The sequence below is a fragment of the Balaenoptera borealis genome (assembly GCF_965194805.1).
Source record: "Balaenoptera borealis genome assembly, chromosome: 7".
NCBI classification, from domain to species: domain Eukaryota; kingdom Metazoa; phylum Chordata; class Mammalia; order Artiodactyla; family Balaenopteridae; genus Balaenoptera; species Balaenoptera borealis.
The window spans coordinates 111,580,084-111,592,615 of NC_138864.1; the positions used below are offsets into that span (position 1 = coordinate 111,580,084).

The 12,532-nt window shown below is 45.4% G+C and overlaps 1 protein-coding gene across 4 annotated transcripts in view; it reads right to left on the bottom strand.

Annotated features, from left to right (window-relative positions):
- LOC309631946 (uncharacterized protein) overlaps nucleotides 1-12,532 on the bottom strand; it is a 122,812-nt gene that overhangs the window by 55,144 nt on the left and 55,136 nt on the right. For all 4 annotated transcript variants that reach the window (XR_014246656.1, XR_014246657.1, XR_014246658.1 and 1 more), the window contains one exon: nucleotides 5,360-5,530. The gene's annotated coding sequence lies outside the window, so the exon portion shown is untranslated. The remainder of the gene's footprint in view (nucleotides 1-5,359; nucleotides 5,531-12,532) is intronic.

A 12,532-nucleotide genomic window follows, 5' to 3' on the forward strand; every position in this document is an offset into this window, starting at 1 on the left:
CTGTTCTCAGGGTGTGGGGATGCCAGAGGGAAAGACTCCTCTCTGGCTGGGTCGAGACTGAACAGGCCTGGAAAGCACTTCTGGTGGTTGTTTGTGTTTCACACACACACACACACACACAAAAACAGGAAATCATTCCTGGCAGAAAGCCTGTGTGTGTTCTTCGTCCATCACAGATAAGAATGCTACAGCCTTGACTTAGATCCATCTCATGCCTCTGATTTTATGTGAGTAAATGAAGCATATTTTATCAGCCCCAGAGATAAGCAATCCAACCAAAGAGTACTTTCATGAGTTACAAAAGCTTATAAACGTCTTTATCTCCATTCTTGTAGCAAACTTTCAAAATTAACAATGCCTGAGAGGAGTAGGTCTTACCCATAAATCCTCATTGAAGGCAATTAAAACCATCATTCCATTTAGTTGTTGCATTTTCATCGGTTTCAAAAGATCTTGGGTCGAGAAATACTACTGGGTCTGATCTGACTTCTTTGCAATATGATATAATACAGTGGTTCTCCAACTTAGATGTGTGTAAGAATCACCTGGGGGGGTTGTTAAAAAGGTAGATTCCCAAGGACCACCTCCCCCCTCCCCATTTTGGTTCAGTGGATGCAGGAATCTTCATTTTTAACAAGAATTTGAGTTGGTTTAGGTGCCAGTGACTGGTAGATCGTATTGTAAGAAATACAGTAAGTCCCCAACATACTAACAAGCTCCATTCAGAGAGCGCGTTCATAAGTCCAACTTGTTCGTAAGTCTAAGTTAGCCTAGGCACCCAACTAATACAATCGGCTATACAGTACTGTACTGTAATAGGTTTATAATACTTTTCACCCAAATAATACATAAAAACAAACACAAAAAATAAAGAAAACATTGTTAATCTTACAGTACAGTACCTTGAGTAGTACAGTAGTACAGTACAACAGCTGGCGTACAGGGGCTGGCATCGAGTGAACAGGCAAGAAGAGTTACTGACTGGAGGAGGGAGAGGAGGTGGGAGATGGCAGAGCTGAAGGATCGTCAGCAATAGGAGATGGAGGGCAAGCTGCAATTTCATTCATGCCTGATGTTGATGGCACAGGTTCTGGCTCCTTGCTGGATTCAATTCTATCTACCCTCTTGAAAAAATGATCCAGTGGTGTCTGGGTAGTAGCTCTTTTTTTCTCGCCACGGACAACACGGTAGCACTGGATTGCATTCTAAACAGCTGCTGCAACCTTAGTGTACTGTCTACGTTCGGGTGCTGTGCCTCAAAAACTAACAGTGCCTCCTCAGATAAAGAAAGTCCCCTTGCCATTTCCTGCATTGTGAATCTCTTTGGTTCTTCAGTTACTTCTTCTTTCTCTTGTCTCTCTTCATCCTTTCTCTGGGCCTCCAGTTCCATCAGGTCTTCATTAATAAGCTCCACGTTTGCATCTTTGAAAGTTCACAACTTGAAGGTTTGTATGTAAGGAACTTACTGTATCTTCATGGTGCTCAAGGTATAATCTCTAGTGGAGAGAAGGGTTTCTCCACCTTTAGGGCACCTTAGGATCCCCCAGAGAGCTTTTTACAATGCTAGTGTTTTACCCTCAGACTAGCAATTCCACTCCCATGTAAATATCCACCAGAAATATTCACCAAAAGACACATACAAGACTGTTTAAAGCATCACTACTTCATAATATCCCCAAACTGGAAAAATCCTAATGCTTATCAATCGTGGAACAAGATGTCGTAGAGTGGAATACTACACAACAATAGGAATAAACAAACTACAACTTCATCCAGCAACATGGATGAATCTTACAAGCATACTTTTCGGTGAAAGGGGCCAGACACACAACAATGTACAACGTACGGTTCCATTAAAACATGTAAGTAAAGTTCAAAACGAGGCACAACTGCTCTATGGTGTTAGAAGTCCGGAGAATGGCTGTCCTTGAGGGTCTGGGGAGGTGGCGTGAGGGGGCTTCTGTGTCTGTAATGTTCAGTTGCTTGCTATGGGTGTGGTTACGTGGGAGTGTTCACTGTGTGAAATTCATCAGCCTATGCCCAGGTTCTGAGCACTGGTCTTGAAGGGTATGTTAAACTTCAACCAAATATCTATTAATACTTAAGGCTAAAAAAAAAAAAAAAAAGTCAGTGTCTGGGCTCTACCCGAGTCCAGTTAAATCTGAATGTCTTGTGTGACTGCGGGCGCGTGTAGGTGGGAGGTCATAGGCGTCTGCAGTTAGAAGTTTCCAGGTGATGCTATTGTACAGCTAAGGTCAAGAAACACTGCTCTAGAAAAAGCCTAATCTGGGTCTATAGCAAAGATCTTTTACTTATTAATTGTGTGACTTTTAAGGTGACAAACTGTCCCCTCAGATAAACTGACTGACCTGATAAGTTTACCTAACCTCTCTGAGCCCCCTCCTCTATCATAGGAGGTTGATAATCATGTCTACTCAGTAAAGTTACTTTGGATGTTAAATGGGAAAATTGCACAAAAGCACTCGGCATCATGCTGACCGCATCCCTCCTCTCCTTCTCTCCTTCTCCAGGGTGGTTCCTCTTCTATCTGATTTCTCCCTTGCCTGACAGACTTTCTCAGGGGATCGTCTACCATTTGGGTTGTCTTCCTTCTTGAGAAGAAAGGGTGTCCTTACCTGGATAAAGATGGAGTTTGCAGGCATAACGTGGTGAATGCACGGGGTGGAGAACCGTGTGGACTAAATGTGCATAACACAACACTGTTTACATAAACTCCAAACACAGGCACACTCCATACCAATAAGCGTTATGAAAGCATTGACCAAATATGTTAGCATGATGGCCTGAGCATGAGCAATAGGAATAAAACAGGATAAATATGTAAATCCAACAGACAAAAGAGGGCTTTGTATGAAACAATGATGTTCATCAAACAATGATGTTCATATTCCATGGTTCATGCACCTGACCCCACAGAAACACATGAATGAGAAAACATACACTGATATTTAGAAATGTGTATTTTTTATGGAAACAAAGACAAAAGCTCAGGAATCCAATACAGTTGATTTCCTCCTACACTATCGGGACCCCCATACCTGAGGACCCCTTCTCATGAGAACATGGTTTTCTGGGAAGCAGAAATGAAGCTTGAGAGCCTTCTCCTGTTCTGGCAATCTTTTCCCCAAATATGTTTTCTCTTATGCTCTAGATGACTCATTTTTCCTTAATTACAAAGTTGAATACGTGCTTGATCAGTTTGGACGTCTGGGTTGCTGGTCATGGATCACTGTAAGTCATCAACCCGCACAAACCATGAGAAAATAGATGTTTGTTGCTTTAAACCATTAGGTTTGGGGATAATTTATCGTGCAGCAGCAGATAACTAATACAGCAGAGAATACCCTTCTCATGCCCGTGGACACATCCTGTTGACCATCATCTGCCATCCACCAGGCACCACCACTCCGTCGAATGAGTGTGTAAAACCTGCAGGCGTTGGCACCATTTCTGGGCATGTCAGCCACCTCCACTAGTTATCGTGTCCCCAAGAATCCCCAGTGCCATCCCCCACCAGATGCTACAGTCTCTCTCCTTCTTTGGTGTTTGTTCATAGGGGTAGCAATAAGTGGAATACAGGGGTTGGGGCGTGAGGGTAGCAGAATAGCACAAGAGTTAGTCGTGGAGCCTCTGGACTCTGAAGGCCTGTTTGCATCTTGGCTTTTCCAGTTGACCTTGTACCTCTGTAATTCTCAGTTTTCTCCTTGGTATAAAATGGGATTAATAATCATATCTACCTTATAGCACGGTGACAATTGAATTGGAGAATGTGTATGGCACTTAACACAGCACCTAACTATAAACAAACAAATAAATGGCTCTAGAGCCCAATAATCTGTATTCAAATCCCAGCTCCACCATTTACCTTGAACAAATTACTTAACATCTCAATGTGTCAGTTCCTCATCTATGAAATGGGGATAATAAACGTATCTACCTCATGAGGCTACTGGAAGAGTAAATGAGCAAATGAGCAAATACATGTAATATTACGTAGCACAGGCCTGTTAACAGTAATAACAATAATAGCAAACCATAATCAGAATCACCTCTCTCCTCACCTGACAATGAAGGCTTTTTTTTGCTTGTTTGTTTTAAGCTAGGTAAGACTTGTGCCTGGGTCATTCTTCCTGTGAGATAAATTCTGAAGCAGATATTCCTCGGTTCATCACAGAACTAAAACTTACTTTTTTTTTTATAAATGAGTTTGAAATTAATTTCTGATGGCATGAACTAAAAAATGGGCTGCAAGCAACTGCTTCTGGCTGATTATATCCACTTCTGAAAATTTTCTGTGTTACACCTCCAGCTTACACTGGCTTTCTCCTTTAGGTCAAAGTCTTTACTTTGATTTCCTTGTATTTCAGGATTAAAATCTACTACATTTAGGATTCCTTCTCTGTAGGTATCAGCAGGGTTTAGGGGAGACTTGCAAAATCCCACAGAGTGGGAATGGTACCTGGTGTGGATCACCATCTATACATTGGCTTCCCCTGAGATGTGACTCATATATCTGGTGCTAAGGGGTGATCATCCATCCCTTTGTGCAGTCATCCAAGATGTCCTTATCCTCATCAAATCCCTAGTCATACAGCCCACTCTATAACCTCCATCCAGCTCCCCTGAATATAATGTGCAGGATGAACTTGTACACATCACAACTTTCACAGTCTCAGCCTTGAGATGTTCAGGGGCTCACGCTCCTTCTGAAACCTTACCCTGTAACTTACACACTCTAGGCCTATAAGGTAGAAACAAAATATTTAACAGAGACCCCCAAGCTTGTGTTGCAGAGTACCAGGGAAACCAGGTATGGAAGCAGTAACAGCCCCTTCCACTGAGCATCACACAGGCACATTGAGGGACTAGAATGATTGATCATGAAATTTGGACATCATATGCCGAAAATCTACCAAGCGTAACATGTGGAACTCTCCCGATATTGCACATGCCACTCATGAAGCGACATGAAGGACAGTCACACCTGCACAGAGGACTCCTGAAACTTCCTCTTACTTTCCACCAATCGTTTCCGAGCCCCCTCCCTGTCTTGCTCCCTACTTCCACGATAAATACCCCACTCAAAAGCTCATCGGGGAGACAGAGCTGAGCTATGCCTCCTGTCTCCTCACTTGGCTGCCCTGCAATAAAGCTTTTCTCTTTCTGCAAAAGACCTTTGCCTCTTTTGGTCTTGCTGTTACACAGGGCAACAGCCCCACTTGCTCGGTTACACTTCCTTTCAGCCAACTTTGCCAGTGGACGTCAGTAACCCGGCTGGCTCTCCCAGCACTGGGCTGGGGTTCATGGGACACCCTGAGACTACCTCAGGCCCACTCACCTGGACACCTCCTGTGGGCGTGGCGATCCACGAGAAACAGGGAACCAGGTTTTGGGAACCAGGAGATTCCATCCTAGACTTGGTGTCTTCTCCACAGCCTCACGCCGGGAAACGAGGCACATTTCTCCTCTGCTTTGGGACGTCCCAACTCAACAGGGTATCCACAGATGCCTGAAGATATTAACAATAATCACCTCTACATGTGGGACTATGGATGGGTTTTATTTTCTTACTTAATCTATTCTGCATTCTCTACTGATTTTTCTTTTTGTATTTTACAAAGAACATAATATTAAAAAATGAAAGTTGTCAATAATTACTGTAACATCACAAACAGTAGGGTGTGTTATTCTATAAATGGTAATGCAAAAAAAAAAAAAAAACCCTCAATTTTGAACCACATTTCGCATGATAAACTAAAACAAATTTCCTTTGACCACATAATCCTGCTTCTGGAGAGCAAGCTTAAAATTAATCAAAATGTGTCCAATGCTTTACTCACAATGCTATTCCTTGAAATATTATTTATAATAGAAACAAACTAGAAATAAACTAAATGTCTAAGAATAGGGGGAATGATTGAGTACATTATAACCATAAAACAGAATTTTTTACAACAACTAAAAATGTTTGATGTAAAAACAATTTTAAGAAGAGTATTTATGAACGTATAGAAAAGTTTATTTTGTGGTCCTAAGTTTAAAACTATATGTGTAACTGAGCACGACCCTATGGGGCCTTCTTGGAACTGACCTCCCCCCATGTCCTCTGCCTGCCCCTTGTCAGTAGAAGAACTTTAGCCAAAGAATAAATTTAATCAGAGAAGTGAGAAGATGCAGAAAGGAAAATAGTCAAGCAAGAAACAATAATAATAGTTTAACCATTTAACAAAGTCAAGGACCTTTAGTTCCTCCTCAAGGGCTATAGATAACGTTCTGAGCCAGGTCCTTCAAGCTCTTTTCCAGATACTGAAACCCCCATCAAGTGTAAGAAGTTAATTGTATGCCGCCCACAAGCACGGAGACCCTAGACCAGCTGGAACCAATAAGGTTGATGATGTTGACTCCCGATTTCCTCACCACCAACCTATCAGAAGAATGTCCATGAGCTGATCACACACCCCACAAGCCTCTCCTCAGCACGTAGCCCCTTCCTCTTTTCCCTGTATATATATGCACAGAAACAGCACTCTTGTAATGGTATCATGAGTGGTGAGAATATGGATGATTAATATTTCCTTACTTATAATCTACATTTTCTAGTTTTACTATAATGAGCATATATCATTTTGTTATCACAAAGTTTTTTTTCTTTAAGGAAGTGACAAGAATCACTAAATAAATATACAAAGAGTATTAGCATCCTGTCCAGGTGGTTAACAGATAAACATATTCTTATACTTCTGTAATTTCCACGTTCTGAGGCGAAAAAATTTACAACTGTTGAGCAGTTAGATAGGAACAAATTAAAATACATGCACATTTTTTATTTTCCATTTATTAAAATAGGAAAAGAAAATAAAAATGGATAAAATCTCTAAGTGTCACTCTCATAAAATAATCCATGCATTTTGAATCAGGGAGAACTGGACACAAGGTTGCAATATTTGAAGTTCATTCACATGAATCAGTATTACAAAAGGCTGAAAGGACTTTCCTGTTCCTTCCAGGGTTGGAAGTGTCTGCCCACACCCAGCCTCTAGCTCCTCCCTCTGCAGCCAGAGTCAGCACCATTAAGCGGGGCAGAAGACAATTAATCTGCTCACTCACGACTATTTTGCACTCACCATGGCAACCTTTGCGGAGCTCAGTACTAAGGCCAAGATGCCCATCTTGGGCCTGGGCACCTGGAAGGAATGTATGCAAGGATTTGGACACCTACTTCCCTCGAAGGGCTTTGGGCATTTTCTCCTGTCAGTAGGGAAAGCTCAGAGGCAAGGGTTTGGAGAGGTAAATGTTGGGCCCTGGAGGCAGGACCGAGGTTGCTTTGCTTTCTCAGGGCTGATTCAGGCTGCAAAGCTCCAAGACCGGCTTTTTCCAGCAGCGGTGAGAGCTTTGCTAGCAAGTATCAAGTTTTAAGCAGTTTGGGGACTAAAAAACACACTTGCTTTCCTGGGCACTTTCTCTCTCAGCAGCCTTTCCCTCTCCACTCCCCCTGGCTCTGGGACACTTAGAGGGCCCTGGGTTGGCTGCTGTGGCCTGGGGGGTTGGGAGGAGGGGCTGGGAGGGCTCGGGAGGCTCTGGCACTTCACGCTGCCTAGGGTGGAACCTGCCCGGCTCTGGCACTTCACGCTGCCTAGGGTGGAACCTGCCGGGCTCTGGCACTTCACGCTGCCTAGGGTGGAACCTGCCGGGCTCTGGCACTTCACGCTGCCTAGGGTGGAACCTGCCGGGCTCTGGCACTTCACGCTGCCTAGGGTGGAACCTGCCGGGCTCTGGCACTTCACGCTGCCTAGGGTGGAACCTGCCGGGCTCTGGCACTTCACGCTGCCTAGGGTGGAACCTGCCGGGCTCTGGCACTTCACGCTGCCTAGGGTGGAACCTGCCGGGCTCTGGCACTTCACGCTGCCTAGGGTGGAACCTGCCCGGCTCTGGCACTTCACGCTGCCTAGGGTGGAACCTGCCGGGCTCTGGCACTTCACGCTGCCTAGGGTGGAACCTGCCGGGCTCTGGCACTTCACGCTGCCTAGGGTGGAACCTGCCCGGCTCTGGCACTTCACGCTGCCTAGGGTGGAACCTGCCCGGCTCTGGCACTTCACGCTGCCTAGGGTGGAACCTGCCAGGCTCTGGCACTTCACGCTGCCTAGGGTGGAACCTGCCAGGCTCTGGCACTTCACGCTGCCTAGGGTGGAACCTGCCCGGCTCTGGCACTTCACGCTGCCTAGGGTGGAACCTGCCAGGCTCTGGCACTTCACGCTGCCTAGGGTGGAACCTGCCAGGCTCTGGCACTTCACGCTGCCTAGGGTGGAACCTGCCGGGCTCTGGCACTTCACGCTGCCTAGGGTGGAACCTGCCGGGCTCTGGCACTTCACGCTGCCTAGGGTGGAACCTGCCGGGCTCTGGCACTTCACGCTGCCTAGGGTGGAACCTGCCCGGCTCTGGCACTTCACGCTGCCTAGGGTGGAACCTGCCGGGCTCTGGCACTTCACGCTGCCTAGGGTGGAACCTGCCCGGCTCTGGCACTTCACGCTGCCTAGGGTGGAACCTGCCAGGCTCTGGCACTTCACGCTGCCTAGGGTGGAACCTGCCAGGCTCTGGCACTTCACGCTGCCTAGGGTGGAACCTGCCAGGCTCTGGCACTTCACGCTGCCTAGGGTGGAACCTGCCGGGGCAGCATCAGCACTCCCGGGGAGAGTGCTGAGAATCAGAAGCTGAGGCCCCACCCCAGGCTACTGAGTTGGAACCTGTTCTTTAACAATCTCCAGAGCATCGTAGAGTCTGAGAAGGCTGCGACCACAGGGAGGGTGGTCCCAGAGAGAGGGGCGCCTGGGCTGGGAGTCAGGGAGCTCGGGTTCCCCAGGTGTTGCTAGAGTGAGCTGGCAAAACCCAGAAAGGCACTCCCAGTGCTCAGGGAGGCAGATTCCCGAGCCTCTCTTAGGATAAGTTTAAAATGTCTTCCCATCACTTTCTAACTGCCTTCGCTCTCACTTCCGTCCGTGATGGCGCCAAACTAACTAGTTCCAGTTCTCTACTTACCTTTTCTCTCTTGTCCCTCTGTTGAGTCTTTCTCCTCTGACTCTGTCCTTCTCTGCACCTGGTTTTCTCATCTCCTCTCTTGGGTTTGCAGGTAGGCTCCCTCCTAGTCCCGGGACTGGGTCATTCTCAGGAAGCTCTCTCGGATAATCTGGGTGAGTAGATTAATTCCAGCTTGATTCATCCCAGCTTCTCTTGCTTGAACAGGGCTGCTTTTCTCCAAATCAGAGCTTTGACTTTGACACAGATGTGACAAATAATTGCTTCCAGATCTCCAGTGAATCTGTTCACCTCGTATAAATTTACCCAAAAAGGGGACTTCCCTGGTGACGCAGTGGTTAAGAATCCGCCTGCCAATGCAGGGGACACGGGTTTGAGCCCTGGTCCTGGAAGATCCCACATGCCACAGAGTAACTAAGCCCGTGTGCCACAACTACTGAGCCTGCGCTCTAGAGCCCGTGCTCCGCAACAAGAGAAACCACCGCAATGAGAAGCCCACCCACCACAATCAAGAGTAGCTTCAGCATGCGGCAACTAGAGAAAGCCGGCGCACAGTGAGGAAGACCCAACGCAGCCAAAAATAGATAAATAAATAAATTTATTTTAAAAACCCCACTAATCTGAAAAAAAATAAAGCTAGATGAATTGGGAGATTGGGATTGACATATATACACTAATATGTATAAAATGGATAACTAATAAGAACCTGCTGTATAAAAAAATAAATAAAATTCAAAAATTCGAAAAAAAAAGAATATAGCACTCAAAGCAGTATTGTATAAAGATATAATTAATGTGATGCCAAGTATTTGATACCAAGTATTTATCAAAGATACCATATACTTTTGGTCTTTATTTTTGTACAATAATTACTTTTGAAAAGACAGCTTAAAAGTTGGATTACTAAGTTCAACTATGCTTCGTCAATATTTCTTCTTCTAGCCCTACAAAGCAATACTGGATCTACTCTAATAAGTGATTTTTCACTGGAATAAATAAATAAAAAGTTTACCCAAAAAATTATTTTCAGAATTTCAGAATTAGATGTAAGGATTATGAAGGGAAACATTTTCAAGGTGTAGGGATGATGTACTTTTTATGGCTTATGTTTCCCAGTGAAGGTAAAGTAGGGTGTAGTGATTGGGAGGGGCATCCAGGGATGCTTCTTTCTTTTATTTTTACTTATTTATTTGGCTGCTTTGGGTCTTAGTTGGGGCATGCAGGTTGCGGTGCGCGGGCTCTTGGTTCCGGAGCGCGGGCTCTAGAGCGCTCGGGCTTACTTGCCCCACAGCATGTGGGATCTTAGTTCCCCAACCAAGGATGGAACACACATCCCCTGCATTGGTAGGTGGATTCTTAACCACTGGACCACCAGGGAAGTCCCCAGGGATGCTTCTGAATGTGTTTATTATTTCATGATGATAGAAGAGGTTTGAAAAAGATTTTGTGAAAGATCAGTATTAAGTACTTTTTTTTCATTGTTTGGCTTTGCTAGATTAGACAGAATGTGGTATTTTTAATGCCCTCCCGTCCTTCCTTCCTTCCCTCCCTCCTTTCTCTTTCTTTCTTTCTTCCTTTCTTTTCTTTCTCCCTTTCTCTTCCTCTTTCTTCCTTTCTCCCTTTCTCTCTTTCTTCCTTTCTTTCTCTTTCTTCCTTTCTTTCTTTCTTCCTTCCTTTCTCTTCCTTTCTTTCTTTCTCTTTCCTTCTTTCTTTCTTTCTTTCCTTTCTTTCTTTCTTTTTCTTTCTGTCTTTCTTGCCTTGTGGGGGTGGGGGGGGAGGAATAACCCCATTCTCACAAGGTTTTCTAGTTCTCCTTTTTCTGAAACAACAGTTATATAATGCCTTGCATCCATTGACCCTTAGGTGTGTGCCCAGTGCTGTGCTGCAAACGACATTCATTGTGGCCCTTAACACAATGACCTCATGAGGCAAGTGCTATTGTTATTATTCCCATTTTGTAGACGAGGTTTAGAGAAGTTAAGTAATCTGCTCAGGCCACACACCTAGTATGCGATGAGCCTGGATTTATGCAGTAATGACCATTTTCTCTCTCTGAATATTCCTTTGAGTTACTTCAAAATCCAGTCTTCAGCCTGGTCATTAGGAGTTTGCAGTCTCTTCCACATACCTGGAGACATTTCCTGGCTGGAGGGTGAACCTGGATTAGAAGGGAGTGGGCTTGAGCTAGGATACAACAGGAGGCTATAATCATAAAGTTAATTCACTTTCCTTTAAAAGTTTTCCAAAGCACGTTTTCTTCCCAGGTGTCCCCTGGAAAAGGGGACCCCAGGGTAACCTTGGTTTGGAGAAGCTGGGCTGTATAGGAGAGCCTGTTGAAGGTGGTCTGGGGATAAGAGTCTATGATGGTCTTTTCTTTTTCCTTCTGGTCTACCCCAGGCAAAGTCAGAGAGGCTGTGAAGGTGGCCACTGACGTAGGATGTCACCACTTGGACTGTGTTTATGCCTACGAGAACGAGCATGAGGTGGGGGAAGCCATCCAAGAGAAGATCCGAGAGAAGGTTGTGAAGCAGGAGGTGGGAGGACTGCACTTCAAGGCAGGCGGAAGTATTAGGTTTGGTCAGCACCCAGAACTCTGCCAGCCTTTGCTCTAAGTACTCTGGTCATTTCCCCCAGCCGTCTTCATTCCCCCCGCTGCCTTTATAACATCCCTGGATACAAACATCCACACTCTAGCCCAGTATTGGTGTGCAGAGACGCTGCTGCTACCCTACCCATCTCGACTGGGTTTTCCCTCTGTGGGGGTAGCTCCACTGAGCCATGGCAGTGCCCTTAGCGTCCCCGTTCCCCATCAGTGGGCTCCAGCTGCCCCGTGGCAGTTAAAAGCTAAGGCTGCAGTCAGAAATGGATCCTGAAGCTCCACCTTTCAGCACTGCGGTCTCAGTGGTTGTGGCCCAGACGTTCTCAGCGAGCAGGTATTTTGGAAAATGGTGGGAGCGTTTTTTATTGTCATATATGAATTTCATTTTAGTTCAGTCTAGTAAAAGGCAAGTTACAAAATGTTATTTAAAAGGTGGGGGGATTGAGTGAGAGAGGGTTGAGAATCACTGAATCTGTATTATATCCAACTTGCTAAAAGGCACCAGTTACAGGTACTTGGAAAGTGCATGTATCTATAGGGGGACAAATAGACTCCACTGTATGCAGTGGTTGAGTCTGGATAAACTCCTTACTGAGTCATCACTTGGAGCCCGTGGGCTTGGACACATGGGAGAGCAGAGAGAGGACCACCTGCTCCCAAAGGCTTAAGAACTTAAAAGCTGGTTGCAATTCCTGACTTCAGAAAGCCTACAGCTGAGGAAGAGAAAGGTACATGTAAACAAACACTGAATCCATGCCCCAATATGCTATGCAATGTAAGAGATACATAGAACACCAGGATAGTTGAAAAGATAACTTGCCCTCGACACTTAAGAGAGGTCATTGACGTCCTGAGCGACCTGGTGACCTTGGATCCCTGGAT